Raw genomic sequence first — 20,751 nt, forward strand, 5'->3', positions numbered from 1 at the left:
AACTTTTTTATTTGGAAATATGAAGATAACATCTGTGTTGGATTTTCAAAGGATACTCTGCTATTTATGGGGGGCATTTATGCATTGTATCAACCACAAACTGATGAATATAAATGTAGGAAAAATTCTTTATAGCAAAACCATCGTGGGTTTGACAAGTTACATGCATAGAGGTTAGCCTACAACACCCTAGAAGATGTGAAAATGATGGAATTCTCATAATCGAGACAAGATAGGACAAGCTAGAGACTTGTAAGGAATGTTGGCTTCAATAGTATAAGGGAGTGTTAAAATGTGCAAACATTTCCTTTGATATGTTCTTGGAGTTTTTAGTTATCGCACCACAAAAAATTTTGCAGGTAGGATGATGCCTCCTATTCAGTGTATAGTACATAGTATGTCTATTTGAGATACCTTTCCACATATTACAAAGGACAAATCCCAAAGACAAGTATATGAGGAACATATTGGTAAGAGTGGTGCATAGGCTTATTTCTATTAGACTTGTCAAGGGGATCCTTTGTTTGTGAAGATGATGGAGTCATACATTTAGATGAGCATCATGTTGTATTTTTTAAAGCTAGTAACAAATAATAAGTTTGAGATGATGACTTTAAAGTTGCTGCCAATATTGTCAGTCTATCAGCTGATAAAGCTACCCAAAAATTACAATCTTTGGTGAATCTCTCATTGTGGTAAACTTGATGAATGAGACAATTTTTTTGGAGAATTTAATCTGTAGCTTATTTATAAGGAGATTTAGCTAGCTTGGGAAACTTTTAATTCACTGTCATTTTACCATGCCTACATAAAAGGAACATGGCAATTGATTATATTTCAAAACATGAACTCCTCATGGAATAAAGAAGGTGGGAGAACATTTCACTAAATATCTCCATAAATCTTTAAATTAGTGCAGGGGTTTAATTCATAATATTTATATGTAAAGACAAAAAAAGACAATTAGTTTTCTTAACAAAATTACATTATTTTTCAAAGGAACAGAAAAAAAAGAAGATGAATTGCATTTCTCCTTTTATAGAGAAACTTTTATGAAACTCCTAAGCACATAAATGATTCTAGTAGATTAGAGAAAATATCTACATTGTTATTTGTTCTTTAAAGTAAACTAGAGTAAAACTTCAAAATACTCTAAGAATGTAAAGAGGGGAATCACAATGAACTAGAAGAAGACCTTGATGACTTGCAACCAATCACTTATTCTCTGATTATCTTGTTCCAACTCCATTATAGTGCCTTTGAAACTCCGCTTCACCTTTATGACTACCCTCCACCAAAGCTTCCTTACACAGACAAAGTAATATAGAAAAGCTAGAAGAAATTTGAATGAATATTTTCTAAGAATTGGTTTCCTCTCTCAATGAGGCTTAGCGCATCCAATAAACCAAATTGGTCTAACCAAGATGTTAATAAATCCTTTAGTAGGGTAAATAACCCTCTTTGAAATCAATACCCAAACCAAGGTTATTATCCTCTATCGAAACTCGAACTTTAGACAACAAAACTATCTATCCTTGTTATAATTTTTTAAGATAATGGTCAAATATTGATTTTGTAGCTTACTCCAAATACAGATGAATAGAGGTCAAATATTTTCCTGCTTAGAACCATAATTTATTTAAAAATAGGGCTTCCAAGAAAATATCTTATCATTGTAAGTGCCAAAAACTCAAACGTCTCATTCCACCCAATGATATCATTGGGTACAATATTGATAACCAATCGTAAGAAGTCATTCAATAGATTGGAAAAACAATGGATGAGAAATGAAGTCACAATGTATCAACGTGTAATTCTCATTTAATAAGCATGAAGTTACAATGTATCCAACCTGTAAAAATGCATATCCATTAAAGTCATGAATAACTTGCAAAGTACGTGGATGTTAGTTAATCATATATATATGAAATTATAGAAGTTCAATAGTTGTACTCCTATGTTCAGGCACATTTGAAGACATAGCCTACAAAATATCATTGTCAGAAGACAAACAAGCTCATTACTGTGGGTATGCCACGTTATCCTTTGTAATGCTGAAATGACTAAATAAATTATTAATATTTTTTCAATAGCTTGAAGTGAATAGCTTTTAGGTAGAGGGTACATGAATGGTGTGCCATGAATTAACCCCAACAAATTTATAGAAAGAAATTATCAAGAATTATCAAGCTGGACACTTAACAAGAAACTGCCATTAATCTCACAGATTACTTTGGTCTTTTCTGTTATACTGAACTATAAAGTAAGCAAGATACTCTGAAGTTTAAATTAAATTTGACATAAATGCCAAGATGATAGATCACTTGTTTCTCAACTTTGTGGACATTTATGAGATGAGCATTAGATTCTTTTCAATGTCATAGTATTCATTCTAAGTGACTGTAGATGCATAGACCTTTGTCACCAGATATTAAAATGCAGATGCAATATGCATTCTACATATTTCCAATATGAAAAATGCATTTTGCACCATTTGTGGACAGTTTTTGGTCTATTAATTTGCCACAGCCTTTCACATTAAGGCTATAACTTCCTTTACATAAGGAAACCATAGTCAAACCACCAATTCTTTCTTGTCTTCTTTTGAGGTCTTGACCTTTAATGAAATCATATTTCTATGTTCGGTCTCAAATTATGAAATATTTCTAGCAACTTTATAGCTTCCATATTTGTATTTCCTATCCACAAAAATCTATTATTTTCAAGCCTGGAAAATTTGCATTTGTCATTTACATTCTGCCTGCACTTTTCATTTCCAGTAATATGGATTTAAGTGCAAGTAGTGAAAAACATAAAAAGAAAAAAATCCAAAACACAATGATATCAGTATATAAAATAAGATAAGAGAAATTGACTAAAACCAACTTGTAGGAGGCCACATAAGACAAAAAAATCATTAAGAAAAAGGGATAGAAATAAGTGTTTCTCTAGATATTTAGGAGCAAATATAAGTGAAACAATCCCCATATGACCAAAGTCTACATCATAACCAAACATATAAATGTAAAGCATCTTCTAGACATATTTCTTCTTGTCATATGGTGTCAAACCCTACCAGAAAGCATACACATTAAGATTAATAACATGCATTTAATGACTATTGCAAATTTACAAACAAATTGAATTGTAAAAAAATATGTTTGTCACAGGATACCATCACTTCTTGCATGATCCATGCAATACCAATGCTTCATGTATGATCCATGCAATTTGGAATAACGAGTTAATTGCAAAAACAACATGCCTTGACTTCATGTCTAATGTTGCAACTTGCCACCCAGTTGAGGAAAGAAGAACAAAAAAGGGAAACAAAAGTGTATAAAGTTGTACATAAGATTAAAAGGAAAAGTTAAAGGTTTTGTAAAACCACACCTTTTGCAACGTCCTTAGGAGAACAAAAATATGGAAGAAAAATTGGTCAGCATTTAGGAAAGTATAATGAGCTAAGAAACTACACAACACCTTTCAAGAGGAGAAAGATATTTTTTTTCTAGCATAGATCAAGTCTTCACTAGAGAGGAAATATATTGGAGACAAAAATCCAAGGTTTACTGACTAAAGCAACATTAAAATACCATTTTTTTTCATAAGATAGAAGTTTAGGAAAAAAACATAGAATAATAAACTTATAGGGATAGATAAGAAACATGAAAATAAAGATGGGAAAAGAAAAGAGTAATTTGAAAATTTCCTAATGGAGCTAATTCCATAAACAAGGTTAGAATCAACTAGACATTGCACAAAAATTACCAAATTATTTCAGACAGTCATAACAAGAGAGTGGTGAGGGGAGTGACAATTTAGGCAGTTAAGTAGGGAGTATTTAATAGGGAAGAAAAAAAAACTTCGAGGCTAAATTGATTTTCTACATCCTAACTAGAAGTTGCACAATTGTAGCATCCAGTAGAAAAGCACAAGATAGTTAATGATGTGCCCCTTCTAGAAAGTTGAAATACTTGAAATAAATTTTATAGTCAAAATGATGGGAAACCCCTCAGATTTAGTACTTGTGGAGCATCCAGTAGAAAATCACAAGTGCAACATCCAATAGAAAATCACAAACTGGTTAACAATGTTCCCCTTCTAGCAAGTTCAAATATATCATAGTGACGAGGTCAATAGTTTTCTAAAAATATGTCCCCATGTCACTCTTCTAAACAAGAAAGGGAAGACAAAGAAATCTGAAAGAATTAATCTTCTACCAAGGGACCTAGATGAGAAAGGGAAGATAAAATGTGAGCACATTAATATTCTACCAAGGAACCCAGGTTCAAATCCCAACATGCATAGAACCTACAAATTGAGTTCTTGGTGGAGTTTGACCATGTTTCATATTCAACATTCATTCAAAAAAAATGTTAGGCGGTGTGAAGTGATAAAAATACATTGTACCTGCAGAGCCTCGAGGGAGAAGGGAGAGAATTTCAAAATGCATTCATAAGTATGATGAGATTCCTTCATGTCTCCAAGATAATAATGTGCCTGTGCCTTCAACAATTTCCACTCTATCTCATATGGTTCCACTAACGTCATTTTGTCAAGGGTTTCCACAACACCATGTGCATCATGCTTCGTCATTTTGATATGCAACAAAATATTAAGAGGGTTCTTGTCATTGGAATGTGTTTTCAGATGCTAAACGACCAAAGCTTCGCCTCCATCTCCATCCCCTTCTCCTTCCTTGAGTTGTTTAGGGGAGCAAGAATGGAAAAATCATTTGGTTGGCTGGAAGCACAATCACTAGAAGTAGTTGCTAGTGAAGAAGAAAAACTGGAGAGCACTCCTCCATAGGCCTATTCAAACCTACATAGCCTCAAGTTTAAAGCATTGAAAATAACTAGAAATACTATTAGCAAGAACAGGGTAGCAGCCTCTTGGATCCTTTGCTTTGCTTCCAAGAAGTCCCTCAAAATGGTGGTAACTAACCTAACTAATTTATTATTGTTAAAACCCAAAAAATGATTTGGGTTTTGTTTGGAATGCGCTTCTTCTATAGGCCTTGTACAACCCCTTCAACTTGGAAAATTAATTTCAAGGTTCAATCTCAGTGCATCCCTGGCACTAATTCTACACCACCACACCCGATTCAAAGTCAATGTGGTATGCATTTTATATGGTAAAACTTTCAAGTTGACAAGGTGGTTTCCATTAATCCTGCGACCAGAAAAAGAAGAAGTTGGAACAAAATTGACCTCCTTCTTCCAACACGCTCTACCTTCCTCTGAGATACACTCATTGATGGTTTCACGAAGTTTACTAGATGAAAAAAATACAACTTTTAGGAAAATAGAAATAAAACAAATACCCAATTTGCAGAGTGAAAAAGATTCAATAAAACCCAAACCCCACCGCCATTCGAGTGCCAGTGATAGGTGGGTGAGGAACTAAGGTTCAGAGAAGTAGGGAGGGGCTATGTATAGCCTTTGAGAATGAAGAAAATGAATTCCTCCTATTAGCAGGGTGAACTAGCACATGTCTCAAATTTTAATTGCATCGAGGATGAGGAAAATGAATAAGTTCTATTTTTTGGGGTTAACACTATCTCCTCAGCCAAAGAGGAAATTCTTATCACATAAATATATTTTAATAATAACAATAATCTAAAAAAAATGTACACAATTACATTAATACTATTATAAGGTAACACTTTTTATAAAACTAATATATACACTGTATAAAATAAAATTAAAAATTAATATATCAATAAGAATATTTCAAGCAAAAAATTATATATAGTATTAAATTAAAAATTCAATAAAAATAAATAAGATATTAAGTTGTATATAAACTATTTAATATGTAAAACTTACGAACATAATTAGTGGTTTTATGAAGTGATATTTATGTGTGTCCAAGAGTATAACCTTCTTGAAGCTTTAGTTTTTTATGCCGTCACCATTTCTCATGTATTGAGAAAAATTAAAAAACTTAAAAAACTCAAAATTAAAATCATGTGAGAGTTTCTTCTTGTTTCAACATAAACATAAAAAGGTATGATAACATGACCCTCCTAAGGTTTGGATAATTATTATTTTTTTGAACTAAGCTTTCACCTATCACAATGTGGTCAATTTCTCATATTTAGCATTATTAGATGTTATGACCAATGGAGGAATTTATATTGGGGCTTTTATATTTACTAATATTTTCACAACATTGCCACATTTTGCACACTAGGGATAACACTTAAGGCCTTTACCAATGGACATGAAAAGGGCCTTAGACTAGGAATATGGGCACCATTTTGTTTTGTAAAGCCCAACTTTTAATTAATGATAAAAAAGCATATAAGAAGGTCTACCTAGCATTAAGGGTTGCCCTAAAGGGAAACCAACCCAAAACAACTCGTTTAGTGTCTTTAGATTTATAATTCTATGTTTTACAATAATTTCTGAAAGGGCCATTGATAGTTTAGAGAAATATTTACAAAAATAGACATGGAGTTTACCAGGATGGCCTTTAGCCACAAAACTGACTAGGAAACCACAAAAAATGACTATGATAACATCTTGTTTAACCATGATTTTAACCCACCGTTGGGATTAAATCCTGAGTGGAAATGACTTCACAAGAAGCTCTCAGCTACTCAGGGACTGGTCATGACCAATTCAATTGTAGAGACTTGCACTGGGTATCAAGAGCATGGTTGGCCAAGTGATTAGCTAGCTTGTTGCCTATGTGACAGACATGGGCTAAATTAGGAGTTTCAATCCTTTTGAGAATGCCTACTACCCTTTGTAGATGCGATTCTAACCTCCATCTTGTTGAGGATTTGGAGAGGGGAGTGTCATCTGATTTTTTTTTCAAAATAGAGATGATCACTAGAGAGTCTCTTTAAATTATAAGCTAATGATGATTTAACTAAATGGTAGCTGAGATTCCATGTTCCAAGGCCCAAAGTTTTGCCTCATTATTGGTGACAGATCCAAGAAGGCCCAAGAAAATGAAAATAATTTTCCCTTCATTATCATAGATGACTCCTCCACAAATGGCTAGTCTCAGATTTACTCTAGAGGCACCATCGAAGTTGAGTTTTAGAAAGCCTCCAACAGGCAAAGATCAAATTGATGGGCTAGTGACCGAGGGAGAACAGATGCTATTAGATAGATCAGGTTGATGTTGCTTGATGTTTAAATCCTGTATGATTTTGCTTTCTTTTGGGGGATAGCCTCAATCCCGTTTTTTCTAGTTCCTAGTAGAGATAGCCTCATCAAGCTAAGTTTTGAGCTGATCCTAGGCTTTGGCTATTAGTGGAGTTTGATTTTTGAACACTCTTGTGTTTCACATCTTCTAGATGTTCCAAAGAGTGAAACTAGGGGTTAGCTGCCAAAATCTGTTGAGGATAGAGCTACTGAAAAGTGTGGCACTCCAATTCTCCGGATTGATGGGGATGCATATGGGCTTAATATTCTCTCCTTGAAAGGCTCAGTGAAGGTGACCCCAAATATCTAGGGAAAAAGTGCATTCCAGGAATAGATGTGTTAGATCCTCTATGTGGTTGTAGTAGAGAGGGCTTGTTGAGGGACCGATGAAGGCTCTCTTACAACGATTCTCCCTGGTCAATGTTTTATTCTTACTTAATAACCAAATGGAGAAGGTCACCTTCAGTCAATGCTTTAGTTTCCACAAGTGTTTCAATACTCTATCCACTTCATCATGATGGACATAGGTCAAAAGTTTATATGATTCATTTAGATTTAATGTTCTAGTGCTTCCTTGCCCCCATTGCATCACAATAGAATATGTTTGGATTGGTATGTTCTAAGCCTTTAGCACTGGCTCTAAAACATGCCACTCATTGACTTGTGTCTAATGATCCATTTGAGAAAGAAATTTCTAGGGTTGCCATGGCCTGTATAGGGGTAGTTGATCCTCCCATAAGTGAATCACACCAAAGAGACCTTGGGAAGAGTGTTGAGTTCTTATTTTATCAGAGTGTGGAAGAGAGGATAGGCGTGACCATTGATTCTAGGAATCTTTCTAGAAGAGAGTTGATTCCACATCTCTTACTTCCCAAAAGCAATGCTCTTGGATTATAGCTTTTTTGTGACTTGCAGCATTACAGATGTGGGAGCCTTGATGGCAAGCTACCATTCAGACTTGATGAGAGTTTGGGATACCCTGAGAATAATTTTTCACCCATAGTTTACCCTACAAGGATGTTGGGTACTTTAGCCAACGCCACAATATTTTTTCACTCAAGGCCTTGCTCATATTTTTTGGATCTCTTAAATCGAGGCCTCCCTTTGCTTTAAGAAAACAAAGTTCTCCCATGAAACCATGTCCCATTTTATTTTAAGATATGCTCCTCCCCAAATAATTGAGTGCTCAATATTTCTTATTTTGCATAGAATGGATTTGGGAGTAGCTAATGCAAGAATTAAATAGGAGGGCATAGATTACAACACCAACTTGAGAAGGATGAAACGACGTGAAAATTTCAGGGATCCGAAGGTCCAGGAGGAGAGATTAACTTCCAATTTCACAAGGAGGTATTCCTAGATAGAACATCTGAGAGGGTTTAGAGTAATAGGTGTATTGAGATATTTGGTCAGAAGGGAGCTCTTTTAGAAGCCCAAGAATATGGAGATATGCATTTGGATTGTAGGGGGAGTATTGAAGAAGAAAATTTGAGATTTCCCTGTGTTAATATCAGTACCTAATGTAGCTGTGAAAGTGTCAAGGACCCCCTTAAATTCTTTGGCTTCAACGATAGTGGGGTGTCCCATTAAAAGTGTGTCATAAACAAATTATTAATGGGCAACATTTTGATCTTGAGATCCTTGGGGGAGGCCTTATATCCTATGGAATGAAGGAGCACACTTTATGTCATGGCTTAATCCTTCAGTAACAAGGAGAAAGATGTATGGAGAGAGTCGATCTCCTTGCATTATCCCTTGCGAGGAGGAAAAGGTGGGGGAAGGAGAGTCATTGACCTGAATAGAGAAGAAATCCTTGGAGATGAGGGGCATAATCCAAGTGATCTACATTTCATGAAAGCCCAAGGTTGTAAGAACATGATATATGTACTTCCAACTAACTTTATCAAAAGCCTTTGTCATGTCTAATTTGAGGATCATACTTGGCTATTTGTCAACTCAAAGGGAGTGAATTTTTTCTTGTGTAAGAATAATGGTGTCCAAATTTGCCTCCCTTCCACATAACTTGTTTTCTCTGGAGAGTTGATACCAGGGAGGAAGTGCTTGAGACAGTTGGAAATAGTTTTAGAGATGATTTTGTAGATGACGTTGCAAAGAGAAATAGGTTTGAAGTTTGACGCAGAGGAGGCCTTTCTATATTTGGGCATGAGCAAAATGAAAGTGGAGCATGGAAAATTTTAGGTGCTAATATTCACAAGTGGGCTAATTTTCCATGATTTTTCCAAAAAAAGGATTCACTAATTTCCATTTTTTATAAAAGTGAGTTACCCAAATTTTACAATATAAAATCATTTTACCTTAAAAATCTTCAACATTATATACAGAGTATATATAAAATCATTATAAATTTGAATAATTTTACAAGTAAATCAATAAACATTTTATAGTTTGCATATTAGGAACTAGTGAGATTCACCAATATTTTTATACTTCAATATAATTTTCTATCTTTAAAGTTTTCCTTGAAGTGGAGTCGAAGATCGAAAGAAGGGAGGTTAAGGCTCTGGAGTCTTCAACAACCTGCCATATATCCTAATTAAGGATAGACTAACAAGCTTGGAAGAACTCAGTTGTGAAACATTCGGTCTTGGAGCCTTATTCTTTGGCATGCTCATAACAAGTGGTTCGACTTCTTGCATGATGATGGTCCTTAGAAGTGCTGAATTTTGTTCATCTGATATGAGCTTGGGGATATCTTGAGTGATATTTCATATATCGGATAATCTGTTACTAGGAGGATCTATTAAGAGGTCCTTAAAATGATTCGAAAATAGACTGGACATATCATTGTGGTCCTCCACCCACTGATTATTGTGGTCTTGTAGCATGTGGGTTTTGTTTTGGTGCATGTAGTTTACCATGTAGCAATGGAGGAACTAAGTATTTTTCTTGCCATCCTTTAGCCATTTGATCCTCGATTTCTTCATGTATTGAATTTCCTCTTGGGCTAAGCGTTACTAAAGTTGATTTTGAAGGGTACTCTCTACTTCTCGTAGCTGGGGAGTGCTCCCTGATGAGATAATACACAACTGGACCACTTTCACTTTTGTCCCCAAAGTTAGTTTGTCTTGAAGGATGTTACAGTTTGTCTTTAAGGATGTTACGAAAGTGTGTTCTATTCCATTCCTTGATATTTTTTTCATAAATTGTAATCAATTCTCAAATTGAAACATGAATTTCCTTGTGATGGATGCAAAGATGGACCACCAATATGCCATTTTGGAGAGGAAATATGGATGCCTGAGCCATATTACCTCAAAGATAAATGACTTAGTTTTCAGGTACGACAACCAGTTTATATACATAGTGATACGCCAGTGATCATAAACACACCTTATTATCATTGGCACATCGAGCTAGAATCCTGATAGAAGCAAAGCTTCAAAGGTTAAGAATATGCCTAATATTGAAGCAACTTGATGAATGCCTCCCCTCCTGTTGTTCCAGGTGAATTTGTTGTTTGTAGTTTGGATGTCTATCATGTTGCAGTTGTCAATAAAAGCATTAGAGTCGAGACATCATCAAGCTTCCTGATCCCCCTCCTTTTTTAATTTAGGGATCAAATTATGTTGAATTCTCCAGCCATGATCCATGGTGTGGGAGAAACGATATGATGGAAAACCATGAGATTGGAGATGAATAATATTTTGTCTTGGGGAAGAGTAGGCCCATATATATTAGAAAGAAAGCTAGAATGAGAGGATTCGATGCGCTGAAAAGAAATAGTGAGAATTATTGAGAGGGAAAAGGAGTCTTTGATGTGAATTGTGGCTAGATTCCAAAGCATGACCAGGCCTCCAGAGGACTTAGAAGCACATTGAGAAAGGAATTCGTAGGATTTCCATAGGTAGGGGATTATTTGAGTGAGTGTTTGGTGAGAACGTTTGGTCTCATGCTCGAGAAGAATGTTAGATTGATGCATGTTTATATGGCAAGATTCAACATTTATATTTGTCATTCAATCCTCGCACATTCCATGAGATGATCTTAATCATTGAGTCAAGGATAGGGGAGGGAAAAGGGTCATCATTGGGGCTACTCATCCTGAATTAAAAATAAATTCTCCTAGATCTTGCAAGAGTTGGTTGTTGGTTTTCCTTCCCTTCTTCTTAGGCTCCTTGAGGGCTAAGGGGAATTCTTGAGGGGAATTTCACTTTATTCGTTGCAAAGAGAAAGAGGAAGAGGGGGAAGGAATGTTACCTGAGGCATGTGATTTTTGTAGGAGCACATATTGATGTCTCATATAAGCTTTGGCCACTAATTGGATTGGTCTTCAGGAATGGTTGTTGGCTCTTTGCACTACCATTCTTCTGCTATTTGCTGCAGGTCCATTTCCCTGAGCTCTGGATCTTGAAGGCCTCCTTCCTTCATGGGAGAAGGGATTTCTTTTGATGGAACATTGTTGTTATGGGGAGTATTTATTGAAGCAGGTGATGCTTTAGCCGAGAGTACTATAGGATTTGTTGTGTCCTCTTGGGGTTGATTTGAGGTCTAATCTATGTCTAGATCAGATTGGAGGAGGGAAAATGTGTTTCCATTCTGCATGCCAAAGGGATTTGATGATTCCCATTTTTCTTTTTTGTTCTCTTGTAACCTGAGACAGTTCTGAATCAATCTTCACATGAGTGGGAGGTTGCGTTGACTCAGTCCCCTTTTGTAGAGGAAGGCTTATTGGGGAAATCCTTAAAAAAATGGCAATAGTCATCATAGTGGAAGCATCTGAATGGGATTTTCTCATAGTCAATCGGTTTCTCCTAGATAACGTCCTCACAACTAAGATGAATGCAAGTAGGAAGGGGTTTTGTGAGGTGCATATAAATGGACATTATGGCATAGGAGGTATAACACCCAACCTTCGTAATATTTGATAACATGACAAATTTTCTGATTTTATCATTGTTGTCAGCCAAAATATCTAGATCCTAGTACTCATGTTGTAGAGAATACAGCATGATCCATACTGGGAGATAAGAGAAATATTCCTTTTCGGGATCAAAACAAGGTACCCAATGTTTCAAAAAGAGTCCCACCGAGTTCATCAAATAGGGACCTCCATGCAAAATATTGTCTCTATCCTCCATGTTATTAAATATTACTATGAAAAACATCTTGTGCCCAGATCGATATCAACATCCCCCTTGATGACCCAGTTCTTTCGAAGCAAATTTAGAAATTCTTCTTAGTGGACTAGGGGCTAATTAAGTTGCAGATTAATGCATGTTCATTTATCTATTCTATATTTGATCCAAATTTAGCTTCCAGGATTTAAAAAGTGGGAATATCCTATGTTCGAGGATGACACTAACCTGAGGTTGTCGATGTCTTAGTCATTTTCTCTGGATGTGAATTGTTTGTTGGTTTATGGCTTAACCCTACATTTGCAGAAGTTCCAGACTATGACACTAAGTGTTGCGGAGTTATGGATTTAGGAGTTGACTGAGAAGAAAGACCAATCACCATAGATTTAAATGAGGGGCCCTCATTAACCCCTCGTGGGGAGCCATTAGAGATACAATAGAGTTTGTAGAGAGCATATTCATTGTATATCAAACCTTAATCGAAATTACCATCAACCATCCAATTTTCAGAGCTTATTTTGTAACTTGAATGCTTGTTCACCAATATTGGAATCATTATTATTCTTTGCATGAAAAGAATTAGTATGAGGGAAGGAGAAAAAGGCCTTTATTTCTAAAATGAAGCTTCTCATGCTCAAGGGCCATGAATTTGGAATTGAACAACCACATAAATCCTCTCTAAATAATCTTAGGAATATATGGGATATCAATTCCGTTAGGAATTTTTTCACACCATGTATACGAGTCAAGGAAAGTACCATGATTAGGGGAGGTAAACAAGTGCATTAGTCCTTACAATTAGATTTTTAGTGTCAAGGGAAATGAGCTAGACTTTAAAACCACATATATATTATTTAACAAATATTTGGCATTGAGTTGGGATATGGGAACCATAGGATGTATTTCTCACCACATATCGGAGTTAGTGTCTACGTTATGGTTAGGAGAGCAAAACAAGGGCTTAGTCCCTAAATTAATCTTTCTCATGCTTAATTTCCATGAACAAGACCTATAGCTAGGATCATGGGAATTTATTATGTTTTACATAATAATAATGGGTATGATGTCCTTTACTATGGTCAAAGAAGGACATTAAAAAAAGGGACTTAAGTCTTAAATAATCAGTGGCCATTAAAAAGGATTCAAACCACCACATAAATTGTATTCTCTAAGCGATATTTTTTGGCCTGTAGAAGGTATATGTATACGATTCAAAGGATTTTCACACTATGATTGGGTCTTTGAGCATTCATTATTGGACCTTAATGAAATTAAGAGGCTTTGAAATCATATACGATTCTTTCAAGTGTAGGCTTGGTCAAAATAGGAATGCCATAAACCACCTATCCCTTATTTGAATCTTTGATGATTAAGCTTTGGAAGTAGTTCTCAAAGAACCACGCATGACCTCTATAGGGGATCTTAGGCCTATATGAGGGATATTTAGTGTCATTAGTATGTTTTACATAGTAAGAATGGGTCTTAGGATTGTACAATGGAAAAGGGATGAAAATAATGGCCTCAAGCCCAAAATGGAACTTCTTTGGCTTACACTACATGAAAAAGACAATAAAGTACAATATGAATCCTCTTTGAGGGATTTTAGGCCTCCAACTAGGATAAGGGTTCCGTTACGAGGTTATACACATCATATATGTGAGTTAGGGCTTATATATTAGCGAAGGAATGAAAAAGGGCCTTAGGCATAAAACAAGTCTTCCTCATATTTAATGTCCATGAACAAGATATTAGAATGGGAATATGGGAACAATTAGTATGTTTTACATAATAAGGATGGGTTTTATGGCCTCTATGATGGATAGGGAAGGAAACCAAGATCCTTAGTCCCTAGACAAAAATTCTCTAGTTCAAGGGACATGAATAATGCCTCAAACCACCACAAATATCCTATCTAAGATATATCTAGGCTTTAGGTGTACTATGGGTGCTATTTGAAGGTTTTGTGTGACATATTTGGGCCTTGGAGCCTCTAAGTTTGGCCTCAATATCATTAGGAGTTTTTTTGCGCCATGTATGGCACATGGGGCCTTAAGAAAGGTCAAGGAAGGATCATAAGGTGTTTGGGTCATATTTGAATGTTCCCATGATCAATATTCTTGGACAAGTATTATAATTACTACACATGACATCTCTAGGGGATATTTGGCCTCTATGTGGGATCTTTGTCACCATCGATATTGTTTACATGATAAAAATGGGTTTTGAGGAATGTACTATCTCAAGGGTAGGAGAAAAGAGGGTCTTAGGCGCTAAATGAAGCTTCTAGAGTTCAAGGAACAAGAAGTAACCCCCAAACGATGATGTGGATACTCTCTAAGGGATATTAAGATTTCAACTTGGATATGGGAGCCATGGCATGTTATTCTACATAAATAAAAAGCCACAATAATTTTTAGTATGCATGTTTTTCTAATAATAGTGTTTCCACATTCTAAGAATGTGAATGCATTATTAGAATTCATAAACATTTTTGTAATGCATGTATCTATAGAATTATTTATATAATAATACGACTTTGGAGTAAACTTCTAGCTTTATATCAATTGACCATGTTTAAATCAACATACTTTGAATTCAAATTAATAAAATCGTTCTCTATGAATCTAGTGCAATAATCAACCATGGTATGTAACAACATCACAAAAGACCCATAAGAAATATTGTGTTGTCTCTCTAAGATGTGAGGAACAAATTCCTATTAACCCTTAAAACCCATCTATACCAATGTCAAACTTGCTTTCTTGTCCTGCCTTCCAAAGGGAGTATAAAACTATTATATATTGTAAACTTGTACTCTATATTGTATAAAATTGTTACAATTTTAGCATTATATATAGATTCATATACCCCTTTAAGGGGGTGATTGAATCCATCTACCAAAATTTTAACATTGGAGATGGATTTAGAGACCCCCTTAAAGTAGTATCTAAATTTTAACATTGTAGATGGATTTAGAGACCCATTTGTCTCTAAATTTGAACAATGCAAATTTATTTAGAGACTATAGTGCTAAAATTTTGTGAAATGTAACACATCGGTATCAAAATTGCAAATTTCCATTTCCAGAGTGACACAATTAAGAATGATTAGCATAAATGACTAATTCATATACTTTTATACTTTCTTGTTGGTCATATTTTTATTCTTGGACTACAATAGTTGTTTACATTAATCATTTTAATTTTGTCACTTATTATCTAGTCATATATTTTAGTCCTTGACTAAATTAGTCATTTACATTAGTCAATTTTAGTTGGGTCACTTATTATCTAGTTGTATATCTCAACCCTAGACTAAATTAGCTGTTTAAGTTAGTCATTTTTAGTTGGGTCACTTAAAATTACTCAAATTTAGTATTAATTCACTTGAAATAATTGTGGTGACTAAAAATTTTAGTGGTGTAGTCACTAATCTCTCATTTTGTACTAGTGCAGTGATATGTGTGAGGGAATCCACCAATGAGGAAAATGGACCCCAAGGTACCTAGTACAGTCCACTAAGTGTGAATAGATGAGCTGATGTCGAACATCAATGAACTCGACCAATCAAGAGCCAATGATATAAACCCATTTTCGATCACGAGGAAACTTAGAATTGAGGTCTGCAAGCTCCAAGTTACTACTAGTTCCTTGATCAAGCTCCTATATAATGAGCTGAAGTCGATAGGAGAATATCCATCGAAGGAGGGTCTTGATGTATCCCCTATTAATTGACATGGAACAGATCAGGATGATGTGATGTATGGATGAAGTCATGAAGTGATGAAGTACAAATGGCACAGGGATGGATGACTCAAAAAGGTCAATAGACTACTGTATATGCCTAACACAGGCAAAGACTTCTTTTCAACACATAGTGAAATGACACAAAAGTGACTTGGCATCATGACTAATGAGCACCATGTGATATAATGAAACCACATAGAAGGCATCAAGGCATGTTCCATATGACTCGAAGAGTAACCATCCAAAGGAGTAGACAAACTCATATCTATGATATGGCTCCTAGGAAAGCTAAAACCCAAATGTGTGATAATGAAGTAGACATGTTTTTTGTTCAAGGGAGACAAAATTGATGTTGCCTTTTGATGACTAATGAAAATGAATGTTCCCTTCCCTTTCTCTCTCTCTTTTTTTTAAAGTTCCATTTTCATATGGTTGTCCCCCAAGCCTGAAAAAGAGATAAAAATATACAAGGGAGAACCTCCTAGCCATAGTAGAATAGGGTATTCCTTTTTTGTAACTATTCTATCCCAATCCAGAAAGTGGTTAAACTTATACTGGGTAGATGAAATTTGAAGTACTTTTACGAGCGTGAAGGAGATAAGTTCACTCGACAATCTTTTCTAAATTAAGGAGTCTGAAAAGAGCTTAAAGGAAATTCCTCCTAGAGGAACGAGTGGTATAGGGGATATCAACTAGTTTCGATAATGATGGAACTACTCATGACATAATGAAGACAAGAGGCTGGCTAATAGGACCACTCATCTCAAAGGTTCCTTCAAGAAAGGGTAAAACACCAAGTGAAATAGAATGGTGGGCCAAGAAGATGACGACAATCAAATGAAGAAATGAAGGCTCATCATGTAGAAATAGGATGATATAAAGTAAATCCAAGGGATAAAGTGGTGGAATCCTCCTAGGGTATATCCATAATTATGACGAGGAAGAGGACATGAGGCTCAAATTTTTGGTCATGGTGGGTCAGAAGGAGGGATTCCAAAAAGTAATAAAAAATGGCTGCATGGACACCAAGATGGGAAATGGGGATAAACTAGGGCATCCATGTATAGATAAGCTCTACCGCCAAGCTATGACGCACATAAAGAAGAGGGGCTATTGTCACAACTTGAAGGGGTCAGACCTAAGGCATAATGATGGTACTGATGGTTAATAATGCATCAGAGATAGCGATATGTAATTGTTGGAAACATTGTTAATATTGAGAGGGGGGTGAATCAATATTAAGGATAATTTTCATTTCTATGCCAATTTATCTTTACTCATTCAAATTTGGCATCCATTATATGAGAGAAATCATTAACAAATCATAGCATCATCCATATCAATGAAGCATGAAAACTTAGCTTAAATAGAAATCCACACACTCACACACACACACACACACACACACATATAACAATTGAATGATGAATTACATAGTGAGAGGCCTTGGCTTAAATATGGCCTTGGGTGCCTCTTGGTGAATGGGCATGGTCTTTGATCATGCCCTTTTCCTATTAACTAATAATTACAATTAACTAATTTTTATATAACATTGCCTTCCTCCCAAAAAATTCTTTGTCCTCAAAGCATATGTAACGATGAATGTTGTTGACGAAATGCTTTAGTCTCCCAACAAGCTTCTTCTTCTAGTAAGTCCTTCCACTTGATCAAGTATTGCTTGATTACACGAGATGATAGCTTATTTTCCCTGGTGGATATGATACATTCTGGCTCCAAAATGACCCCTCCTTCATCATCTAAGGATGGAAGCGTTGTTTGTGCTAATTGATGGTCACCAAGTTCCCTTTTAAGGCACGATACATGGAAGACATTGTGGACACGAATTTTCTCCGGAAGGCTTAAATTATATGAAACTTGGATGATATTTTTGTTGATATGGTATGGTCCATATAAATTTGGTGCCAAATTATTATTTCATTTTTTTTAAGGACAACTATTTGTATGGCTGGAGCTTGACAAATACCCCTTCTCCGACTTCAAATTCTCTCTCGGTTCTGTTTCGGTCAGCTTGCTACTTCATATGGTTTCTTGCATTATTTAATTTTTATTTTAGAGTTTGGATGATGTTTTTGGTTTCTTCTAGTTGGTTTTTAACAGTTGGTAGTTTTTTCTGGATGATAGCCAGGTCCTTCCATTTTGGAGGTTCATACCCATACAAATGTTGAAATGGAGTCATTTTTGCTGACATGTGGTAAGTGGAATTGTACCACCACTCAATGAGATGTAACCACTGAACCCACTTCTTTTGCTTGTTTTTGGCATAACAACGTAGGTAAGTTTCCAAAAATTTATTAACAATATTTGTTTGGCCATCTGTTTGAGGATGGTAAGCAGAACTCATGTTGAGGTAGGTTCCTATATGATTGAATAATTCCTTCCAAAAATTACCCTTAAATTTGGCATATCTATTACTCACAATGACCTTGGAAAATCCGTGTAATTTGTAAATATTTTTGAAAAATATCTCAGTTATTTGTTTTGTTGAGTCTGATTTCTTCATTGCAATAAAGTGAGCATACTTGGTGAGTCTGTCGACGATTACAAGAATATTATCCTTACCATCAAATACAGGTAAGCCTTCAATAAAGTCCATTGATATTTCTTCCCATTTCTAATTTGGAATATTTTAGGGATGAAGTAGTCCAGGTGTCATAATATTTTCACTTTTTTTTAATTTAACATTTATCGATTTTGCTACATATTTCTGAATATTGTGACTCATTCCCTTCCAAAAGAATGATTGGCATGCATTATAGTAAGTTTTAAAGAATCCAACATGCCTGACTAACAGTGAATCATGTGACTCCTTGAGGATTTTGGTTTTAAACTTGGAGTTTGAATTCAGATAGATTCTTCCCTTGTACCATAGAATGTCATTATTGATGAGCACCGATATTGTAGCAAGAACGCTGCAACTTTTGAGGCTACTGACTTTAGTTTATCAACCCATGGTTCATAAAAACTTGGAGGTGACAGTGCAGTATACACAAGTAGATGTGATGGGTCCACTCTTTGTCACTGCTAAGATGGCAATAGACCACTATGGTTTCTCAAATCATCCTTCTATTGATTCAGAAGAAGCTTGATTACCAATGAGGAAAAGGGAAATTTACACTAAATGAAATATTGTCTACTGTAGTAAGGAAAAGACTGAAATCAAATTCTTAAACACACCATTCATCTAACTAATTGCTAAGAGTATTTTCTTCAAAAGAATTCTAAGTTAACATGTGTGCAATCCTATTATCCTAGGCATGCAATTTGAAACATCGAAACATTCGACTGTTGTGTGTGTAAATGAACAAAATAACTCTTTTTTTCCTTTTTGTTTCTTTGTGGTGAAAATACGAATGCTAACTTCTCTTGGTGATGTGGCATGTGGATTAGGGATGATGGTGAATGGTCAGATGGCTTGGGAGGAAAGTAGGGATCTTCTCCTATCTTCCTAGGTGCTTTTTCCACAATTCAACCTCAAAACATGCCACTACAGGTCGACCTACAGGATATCCTAATGCCTCCTACAGGATGTCCTAATGCTCCTACATGATCCCCTATATTCCTACATGATCCAGCTGAGAGAAAAAGGAGGGATTTGGAAGGTGGTGTAGGGATTAGGGAAGGTGAATGGTGGGAGGAATGAGGCAAAGGAGTGGCTAGGACTCCTTCAGAGCTCAAAACTGAGTTTGTGAGATGGTTGGGTTTGATCAACAAGATTAGAGAAATGTTATTATGGAATGATGAATTTGGTGAGGGACTTAGTGGAAAAAGTGATGATCATGGATGGATGAGGTTAGGATGGGGTTGCTAATCTTGGAATCTCTTTGCACTGCTGAAACTCCTGCATTGCATCAATCACTAACATTTATCCATGAATCATGTAAACAAGAAAGATCTTCAATGAACTAATGAAAATCATAATTTCATTATCTAGTTGCCTATTTCATGCATGGGAAAACTTGTAGAATAATGTGAAACCCCTATGAGATCTAATGCAAGGCTGAAGATATCATAAATGACAATTAAATCTTATTCTTGAAAACTAGTAAAATGATGGCCTAAGTAACAAAAAACCCTAAATTCCATGAGAAATTAGAATTCTGTATTTTTGGGGCTGCATAGGAGTTCTTTCCTCAAACCATGGTCCCTGAAGGGAGGAGTGAGACCAAATCCACCTACTAACAGTTTTTTTTATATTCCTTTATCTTCCTAAGTTGCTTCTAAAGCAATGCACAAATGGAAGTAAACTAATCGAATCCACAACTACTTGCAATGAAATAATGCTAAAGACAATTCAACATTTAGTTTATGCAACCAACTAAGCATACAAATACAAGAAGAGGAGCCTTTGTTGCTAGGGTTGGGCCCTAACCCAAGAGCTTCAGCCCTCTAAGTCAACTCAGTGCTGGATCAAGGAAATGCTCATTCTCATTATCATATCAGAAAAGTACGTAACAATGTCTTCCACAAGTCTTGAACTCGAAATTTAATTAGTTCTTTTACATAAAAAATTTGAATCCTAATGCGGCTCTAGGCGTCCTTATTTATACAACTGGAGTCTCCAATGACTTCGTTAAATCTAGGTAGGTTCAGCTCCCAAACACAAGATGAACTGGCACTTTAACTGTCACTGGCTTGGCTTCCTTTTGATCTTCATTACTTAGCTGCTTACAACTCTGAGTCAGTGTGATTTGGTGGTGGAATATTCGAATGAGTGAGGAGTAAATG

At 35.6% G+C, this 20,751-nt stretch overlaps 1 pseudogene; it reads right to left on the minus strand.

The window, feature by feature from the left end:
- LOC149217376 (uncharacterized) overlaps window positions 1-20,751 on the minus strand; it is a 92,898-nt pseudogene that overhangs the window by 1,892 nt on the left and 70,255 nt on the right.

Source organism: Pinus tabuliformis, chromosome 1_1, assembly GCF_031772625.1.
Source record: "Pinus tabuliformis cultivar Carrire ecotype Pingquan chromosome 1_1, CPIR1, whole genome shotgun sequence".
Taxonomy (NCBI): Eukaryota; Viridiplantae; Streptophyta; class Pinopsida; order Pinales; family Pinaceae; genus Pinus; species Pinus tabuliformis.